The sequence below is a fragment of the Neofelis nebulosa genome, chromosome 1 (assembly GCF_028018385.1).
Source record: "Neofelis nebulosa isolate mNeoNeb1 chromosome 1, mNeoNeb1.pri, whole genome shotgun sequence".
Lineage (NCBI taxonomy): Eukaryota > Metazoa > Chordata > Mammalia > Carnivora > Felidae > Neofelis > Neofelis nebulosa.
Genome location: NC_080782.1, coordinates 95875279 through 95884553, shown reverse-complemented (window position 1 = coordinate 95884553; position 9275 = coordinate 95875279). Strand labels below are relative to the sequence as shown.

Sequence of the window (9275 nt, the reverse complement as noted above, 5' to 3'; positions counted from 1 at the left end):
ATTGACCATTCATGTATACAGTTTTCCTATTGATCTGTAAGGTCTTAGTGTTTTTTTTTTTTTTAATTTTTTTTTTAACGTTTTATTTATTTTTGAGACAGAGAGAGACAGAGCATGAACGGGGGAGGGGCAGAGAGAGAGGGAGACACAGAATCGGAAGCAGGCTCCAGGCTCTGAGCCATCACCCCAGAGCCCGATGCGGGGCTCGAACTCACGGACCGCGAGATAGTGATCTGAGCTGAGGTCGGACACTCAACCGACTGAGCCACCCAGGCGCCCCAAGGTCTTAGTGTTTCTATTTCTATTCTTTGTCCTCACACTATATAGATATAGATATATAGATATAGATATGTGTTATACTATATGAATATTTCTATATAAATATTTCTATCCCAAACACTTGTATCCACGAGTTTCTGCTATTAGATGGTGGTTCCATAAGGGCAATGACCCTTTTATCTGTAAACAACATTTAACGCACAGTAGAGAAATATGCATACAGTACTTTGTATAACTACTTAGGATTAAGTGAGATAATATAAGCAAAGCATTTAATGCAACGTTTGTCACATGGTAGATGCTCAATAAATTATCAAAATTATCAAGTATCAAGAAAAGTTTTACTGTTGGACTAAAACAACACAATTTCATTTCAGGTTTAGTAAAATCAGAGAAAGAAAATAGAGATTCAGTACTTTTGAAAGAGCACAACCTATTGTTTGTTGCAAACTGCAGATTTAGAATTTGAACCGATTCTCAAATCTTTCACCATAAATCACATCTGAATGAAATACCCCTAACGTACTACATACAACTCTTGAAATTTTTGAAAGACCAGTATGAATTACCGGTAAAACTTTTTGGCAACAGATGGGATTCTTTTTTTTTTTAAATTTTTTTTTTTCAACGTTTTTTATTTATTTTTGGGACAGAGAGAGACAGAGCATGAACGGGGGAGGGGCAGAGAGAGAGGGAGACACAGAATCGGAAACAGGCTCCAGGCTCTGAGCCATCAGCCCAGAGCCCGACGCGGGGCTCGAACCCACGGACCGCGAGATCGTGACCTGGCTGAAGTCGGACGCTTAACCGACTGCGCCACCCAGGCGCCCCAACAGATGGGATTCTTCTCCCCATACCCATGATCTCCTTTTCCCTCACTTAAATTTATAAGAAACTTGTGGTAAAAATAGTAAAGCTCAACAAGCACAAACATCCATCACATGAGGAGCATTTATTTCTCCAGTTGGTTAGCTTTTGTTCTTAGACGCGGGGAGGCAGCTGTTCTCGTGGTCACTGTTAGAAAAGCAGAACTAAAGCAATGAGAGGGAAGGCCAGCAGCCTTGGGAGCAGGCAGTCAACTGGAGGGCTTGAAGCTGGGGGATAGGTGGGAGCTTTTCAGTTGCCGCCGAGAGAAAAACGGGGGTGGGCAACACCAGCGTTAAGTAAAAAGGCTTTCCGGGAGGACAGCGGAGCGGGGAGCAGGACTGGTTCGCTGCCTGGCAGGCGGGCGTGTCCAGTACAGGCCGGTGCGCCGCGCCGGCTCCGCTGAGGCTGTAGGGTGGGGGCGGGGGAAGCTGCGTATAGGTCATCCAAGGGCAAAGGAAGCCGGACACTGACGCAGGTGGCCTCCCGATTCCGGCTCCCAGACGTCTAGGGGGAAACTCAGTCCCGGTCTAATGCGGGTCTTCAAGCTGCCTCATCACCGCACAACCTTCTCAGGCACTTCCGGTAAGAATCCCGGCACCCTCGGCTCAGACCCCGCAGAGCCTCGCGCAGGCGCCTCGGGACTTGGCGGAGGCCGCGGACTCGCAGGGAGGGAGGGAGTGAGTGTGTGTGTGTGTGTGTGTGTGCGCGCGCGCGCGCGTGTGTGTGTGTGTGTGCACGCGCGGTCTCGGAGGAAGGGAGCGTGTGTGTGTGCGTGCGTGTGTGCGTGCGTGCGTGTGTGTCGACGGAAAACCTCTTCTGCGCCTGCGCTGTCTGCTCCTCCCCGCCCACCCCCCCCTCCCCGCTCCAAACAGGTCCGGGGGAAAACAAACCCTGAGCCGACGTAGCTCACCCCCGGGACTCCCGGCCGGGGTCGCTCTTCACTCCTCTGCGCCTCGTCGCATCGAGTCCTCAGAGAGCTCCTCAGGGTTGTGGGGGAGGTAAGAGCCCCCCCCAGTAACTGGCCTCTTGGCTCTCCCCTCACCCCTGCTGCACTCGCGGAGGGGGCGGGGTGGCCGCTGGGTCGGCCGACCTGAGTGCCGGGTCTGGCCCTCCTTTTCCTCCAAGGGCCGAGTCTAGGCCCCCGACTTGTTCTCTTTCCGAGGTCCTTGAGTTGGCCAGGGAATCACGACCCTCAAACCTCGTGTCCCTTCGGTAGAGCCTGGCCGGCTGGACCAGGCAGGGAGGGCAATCTCGGCGGCTTTTTGCCGGGTCCCACCCACCCGGGCCGTCGGGAGTGCTTGGGGCTGCGATGGGAGCGGCCCGGGGGGCCGCGGTGGGGGCTGGGAGAAGTGCCCCCAGGGCTGCTTGGCCCACCTTGGGAGGGGCTGTGCCTGCTAGAGGGGACTGTCGTTCCCGCGGAGAGGTAGCCTGTGCGCTGGGAGGACTCGAGCAGAAGAATCTGTCATCGCCGCCTGTGCTCTTTCGCAAACCCCATTCTCGCACCGATGCATTTTCTCATCATTTTAGATCTGAAGGATGCGGTAGTGTTCCTTTCCTCTACCTTTTCTTTGGTACCTCTGAAAAATCCTAAAAGATGGCCTAACTTTGAGACTATTAACTTACTTGTTCTACCGTGATTACAAATTATTCCAGACTGAGTGTTCTTATTAGCTTGACTCGTGTGGAAACCATCCCATATATTTGATAAATTCATCTTTTTCATTTAACAAAATAAGGCAATTTGTTGGTTGAATTAGGTTCCTTAATTTATTAGAACTTGTTCCTTCTGAATTGGCAAGAGTGCAATGGTTTGATCCAGTAAAACTGTAATTTTTCACCCACTTTCTCCCCTTTTTTCTCCCATGGATGTTAAACTGCACACTTAGTGTCACAAAAAATCTTAAATATAATAAAGATTAAGAAAAAATAAGCCATAATTCAACCATTTAAAGTGAATCAACCACAGTTAATATTTTGACTTTTAATCTCCCAGGGTTTTTTCTCATGGCATTTTCTTAATTAAGATGATGAGATGTTATATACAGTTGGATTGCCTGCTTTTTTTTGCTTAAAATTTTTTAAGTATTTCCTCCAGTTTTTAAAAAGCTTCATGAGTATCTTTATGATGTTTGATTACACAAGTAATACATGAGTGAACTATCTTTTGGAACATTGCAGTTAAAGCTCAGTTCCCTTTTAATTATCACCCCAATTGTAATGTTAGGTAATATGATGGTATCACAGTTTTTTTAACCCAGTGGGTTTCAGGATCCCTTTACAAACTTAAAGGTGACTGAAGACTAAAAGATTTTTTGTTCTTTAATGCAGTATTTTGCTATTTTAGAAATTAAAATTCAGAAAATATTTAAAAATTGTGCATTAAAAACCCTTTATATATTGAATTAAAGAGTATTTTTGAAAAATATATTTTTCTTAAAAAATGTAGTGGGAAGGGTGGCATTGTTTTATATTTTTGTAGATCACTAATGTCTGGCTTTATAGAAGACAGCTGGATTCTCAGATTTGCTTGTCTCTTCACTCTTATGTGCTATCTTGTACACTAAAGCATATTAAGAAAGTCCAGACTTGCATAGATAGGTGTTTGGAAAAGGAAGGACCTCACAGATCCCCTGAAAAGTTCTAGAGTCTTCCAGGGGTCCTTAGACCAGTTTGAGAAAGGTGATTTGACTATTCTTATGTTGATGAGCTGTTAGGTTCTTTGAAATTTTGCACTATTACAAACATTGCAGCATTCAAATTTCTTTGTGATGTGTTCCTGCACACAAGTGCTAATGTTTTTCTAAAAGTAGAATTACTTTTGATGCCTGCATAATTTTCTAATGTTGGTGTTTAGATGGTTTCAATTAATGATTTGGTAGAATATCTTTGCATATTTTCAGTTGCTTTGGATTATTTTAAATTTTTAAAAAGAATTGTTACATCAAATGTTAGGAAACTTTTTGAGGCTATTGATACATATTATCACATTGTTTTTCTGAGAGGGTATTCTGGTTTACTTCTTGTCATCGGTATTGGAGATGCTTGTTTTGTCACACCCTTACCAACACTTTTATCATTATTATTATTATTTTAATAAGTTTTTTAAGTTTATTTTTTTTAGAGAGAGAGAGGGTGTGAGCAAGCATGGTGGAAGGGCAGAGAGAGAGAGAGAAAGGGAGAGGGAGAATCCCAAGCAAGCTCTGCACCATTAACACAGAGCCTGACACAGGGCTGAGGCTCACGAACTGCAAGAGCATGACCTAAGCTGAAATCAAGAGTGGGATGCTTAACCAACTGAGCCACCCAGGCACCCCTGATCCCTTATATTACTAAAAGAAATTATGAGACTCTGGATCTTGGGGGTCGTGAGTTGGAGCCTCATGTTGGGTGTAGAGATCACTAAGAAAAAATTGTGTTCTGATTTAGTAGGCAACAAATGATATATGTTATAATTCAGATTATTTTGATAGTACAGATTGTTCTTTGAATATTTTTTCATAATCTTACTAGTTCATATTATTTGCCCATTTATAATCCAGTGTCAATGTGTTGTTTTCTAAAGGGTTTTTTAAAAAGTTTATTTATTTATTTTGAGAGAGAGAGCTGGGGAGGAGCAGAAAGAGAGGGAGAGAGAATCCCAAGCAGGCTCTGCACTGTCAGTGTGAGCCTGACCAGGGACTTGAATCCATGAACCTTGATATCATGATCTGAGCCAAAATCAAGAGTTGATGCTCAACTGATAGAGCCACCACATGCCCCCTAAAAGATTTTTAGAAATATATTTATTTATTTTTTCAGAGAGTGCAAGTGGGGGAGGGGCAGAGTGCGAGCGACAGAGGATCTGAAGCAGGCTCTGCTCTGACAGGCTGATACCAACAAGCCCGATGTGGGGCTCCCAACTCACAAACTGTGTGTGAGATAATGACCTGCGCTGAAGCTGAAGTTGGACCCTCAACTGACTGAACCACCCAGGTGCCCCGCCCCCTACCAGATTTTTATTATCTTTTTCTTTTTTAATTTTTAAAAATGTTTATTTAGTTTTGAGAGAGAGAGCACGAACAGGGAAGGGGCAGAGAGAGAGGAAGACACAGAAACCGAAGCAGGCTCCAGGGCACAGAGCCCGATGCAGGGCTTGACCTCATGAACTGCAAGATCATGACCTGAGTTGAAGTTGGTACTTAACTAACTGAAATACCCAGGCATCCCTTTATTATCTATTTTATATTGTAAGGATATGCACTATAAGTTTCTAGGAAAGGAAGAAAATTATCTTTTTTGTTATTTACAAAAGTAGTACATTTTTGTAAACAAAAAGTAAAATACAGATATGTATTATGCATTATCTATAGAATTACATAATGTAGATGTGAAAGGCATGCATTATTACAGATACCATTATTACCAGTTTGGTATTTGCCTCTCTATATTTTTTTCCTGTGCCTTTGCTAACTTTTTTTTTTAACAACTTACTTGTAAAAATGGGTTTGTACTGTACATGACGTTTTGCAATTTGATTTTTAGTCATTTAGTACTCTATACTGGATATTTTCCTATCAAAGTGCATATAACTCTGGGCAAAGTTTAATCCAGAGTGGCTTTAGAAAGACTAATTGTGATCTGTAGTTATCTGATGTCAGGCTCCTGTCCTCTTCTATATTCTCTTCCTAGGTGATCTCATCCATTAACAGTTATGTGCTGCCAGTTCCCAAATCTTTTATCTATCTCAGACTTCTCTCCTGCATTCCAGATCCTTATATTCAACTGCCTATTGGACATCTCCCCCAGGATGTTCTCAAGGTACTTCAAACAACAGTCCAAACGTGAACTTACTTTTTCCCTGAGTCCTGCTCTTCTTTGTATTGCCTGTCATAGTCAGTGGTACCACTGTCTGCTCAGTCACCCATGATGGAAACCTGGCAGTAATCCTAGCTTTCTCCCTTGTTTCACTCTCCAGAATTTCCCATTCTTTAGTCACTTTTCTATTGATCCCTTTTCCATCTGCTCTGCATTATGTCAGTTCAGGCCCTCATCGTGTCTCATCTTAACCATTTAGGAGTCTCCTTACTATTGGTTTTGTTGGTTTTCTGATTAATTTTCCATGTTGTTGCCAATTTTTTTAAAATCATGAAGAGATTTTTAAAAACCATTTTTGTAAAGGAAATATTGTAAATATGTTATTGTAAATCTGGGAGTATATAAATGGTCAGGTAAGTAAAGATATTACCTAAAACGGGTGCCTGGGTGGGTCAGTCGGTTAAGCGTCCGACTTCAGCTCAGGTCATGATCTCACGGTTCGTGAGTTCGAGCCCCGCGTTGGGCTCTGTGCTGACAGCTCAGAGCCTGGAGCCTTCTTCTGATTCTGTGTCTCCCTCTCTCTCTGACCCTCCCCCATTCATGCTCTGTCTCTCTCTGTCTCTCTCTGTCTCAAAAATAAACATTAAAAAAAATTAAAAAAAAAGATATTACCTAAAACAGGTTGCTATATGTACACATAAACTTCTTTAGAATAGGGAGTATATCTTATATTCCATTTGTGTCTTTTTACTGTACATCATAGATTTTTGGCACAGTAAGTACATCTTAGTTGATTGAAATGGGAATTATGTGCAGCTTCGAATGCCATGTTAAAAGGTTTCATTTACGTGGGGCGCCTGGGTGGCTCAGTCGGTTAAGCGGACGACTTCGGCTCAGGTCATGATCTCGGGGTCTGTGAGCTCAAGCCCTGCGTTGGGCTCTGTGCTGACAGCTCAGAGCCTGGAGTCTGTTTCAGATTCTGTGTCTCCCTCTCTCTGACCCTCCCCCGTTCATGCTCTGTCTCTCTGTCTCAAAAATAAATGTTTAAAAAAAAAGGTTTCATGTACAGTATTTGCATTATATCTTTTATAAATTATTAGATTCTATTATTATTTAATTATCTTTCCTTTTTTTGCACCTTTGTAGGCACCTCAAATGACATAATGCTTAGTAGTACACTGGTATACATAGAGATACTCTGTAAACATTTAATGAATTCCATTATTTTTTTAAAAAATGCTGGTTTTTTTCCTAATGAGAGACTATTTCTAGGCCTTCTAGTTCCTGTACTTTAGTTTTTTAATATTTCTATATTCAGAATTCCTTCAGTACTTAAAAAAAATTTTTTTTAATGTTTATTTACTTTTGAGAGAAAGAGAGAGAGAGAGACTGGGGTGTGAGTGGGGGAGGGGCAGAGAGAGGGAGACCCAGAATCTGAAGCAGGCTTCAGGCCCTGAACTGTCAGCACAGAGCCCAGTGCAGGGTTTGAACTCATGGACTGAGATCATGACCTGAGCTGAAGTCGGATGCTCAACTGACTGAGCCAACCAGGCACCGCCTCCCCCACCCCCCGCCAAATTTTTTTTTAGTGTTTATTTTTGAGGGGGAGAGAGAGACAAAGCGTGAGTGGGAGGCAGGGGCAGAGAGAGAGACAGAGAATCTGAAACAGACTCCAAGTTATGATCTCTCAGCACAGAGCCTGATGTGGGGCTCGAACTCACAAATGGTGAGATCATGACCTGAGCTGAAGTCCGATGCTTAACCAACTGAGCCACCCAAGTGCTCCTTAAATTTTTTTTTAATGTTTGTTTATTTTTGAGAGAGAGAGAGACAGAGCATGAGTGGGGAGGGGCAGAGAGAGGGAGACACAGAATCTGAAGCAGGCTCCAGGCTCCGAGCTGTCAGCACAGAGCCCGACATGGGGCTCGAACCCACGCACCATGAGATCATGACTTGAACTGAAGTTAGACACTTAACTGACTGAGCCACCAAGGCGCCCGATCACCTGACCTTATAAATAATTTTTAAAACTTTGGAAATACTGAGGTTTATTCTTTGTGTCATAAAGTTCTGTAGATACTGACAAATGCTTAATGTCTTATATTCACCACTATAGTATCATATAAAGTAGTTTCACCACCCTAAAAAATCCACAGTGCTTTACTCTCAAGTTCAACTGCCCCCCACCCAAACTACTAGCAATCACTGATGTGTTTATTCTCTTTGTAGTTTTACCTTTTCCAGAATGTCAATTAGAATCATACAGTAGGTAGACTTTTTAAGATTGGCTTCTTTCACATACAATACATATTTAAGGTACGTCCCATGTCTTTTTGTGGCTTGTTAGCTTATTTCTTTATATCATTGAATACTATTCCATTGCATGGATGTATCACAATTTATTTATCTGTTTATTTACTGAAGGTCATTTTGGATGCTTCCAAATTCTGTCAGTTGTAAAAGAAGCTGTTATAAACTTCACATCTAAATTCTTGTGTGGACATAAACCTTTAAGTCAATTGAGTAAAATACCTAATAGTATGATTGCTGGATCATATGGTAAGACTATGTTTAGTTTTATAAGAGACAAATTATTTTTCAGAGTGGCCGTACCATTTTGTATTCCCATCAGGAATAAATGAGAGTTCCTGCTGAATAGCATCCTTGCAGCATTTGGTATTGTCAGTTTTTTGGATTTTAGCCATTGTAATTGATGTAAAATGGTATCTCATTGTTTTAATCTGTAGTCCCTAAAGACAAATGACGTTGAGCATTTTATCATGTATTTATTTGCTAACTGTGTGTTGTCTTTGGTGAGGTGTCTCTTTGTGGAACTTTTGCCCATTTAATTGGATTGTTTGTTTTCTAATTATTTAATTTTAGGAGTTTTTTGGAGATTTAGATACAAGTCCTTTATCAGATATGTGTTTTGCAAATGTTATCTCCCAGGATATGGCTTGTCCTCTTATTCTCTTAAGTGTCTTTTTCAGAGCATATGTTTTTTAATTTTAAAGTCTAACTTCATCAGTTTTTTTAATGGATCATGCTATTGTTATGATGATAACCAAACCCAAGGATATGTAGATTTTTCTGTAATGTTTTCTTCAAGAAATATTATAATATATTTTACATTTAGTTCTTTATCCTTTTTAAGTACGTTCCTGTGTAAGGTGTAAGGTCCATATCTAGGTTCGTATTTTTGGCATGGGATGTCCCATTTTTGGGATGTCCAGTTTTCTCAGCACCACTTGTTGAAAAGATGAGCCTTTCTCCTTTGAATTGCCTTTGAGCCTTTGTCAAAGATAATTTGACTGTATTTATTTGTGTGGGTCTAT

General features: G+C 41.7%; 1 protein-coding gene across 6 annotated transcripts in view; it reads left to right on the top strand.

Annotated features, from left to right (window-relative positions):
• Positions 1–1589: 1589 nt before the first annotated feature.
• The window catches only part of ZFYVE16 (zinc finger FYVE-type containing 16), a 51011-nt gene continuing 43325 nt past the window's right edge, over positions 1590–9275 (top strand). For 3 of the 6 annotated variants that reach the window (XR_009261219.1, XM_058728465.1, XM_058728511.1), the window contains exon 1: positions 1992–2144. The gene's annotated coding sequence lies outside the window, so the exon portion shown is untranslated. Of the gene's footprint in view, positions 1729–1991; positions 2145–5814; positions 5944–9275 lie in introns of those variants that run through there. The other 3 variants (XM_058728495.1, XM_058728485.1, XM_058728474.1) reach the window with 3 other exon arrangements.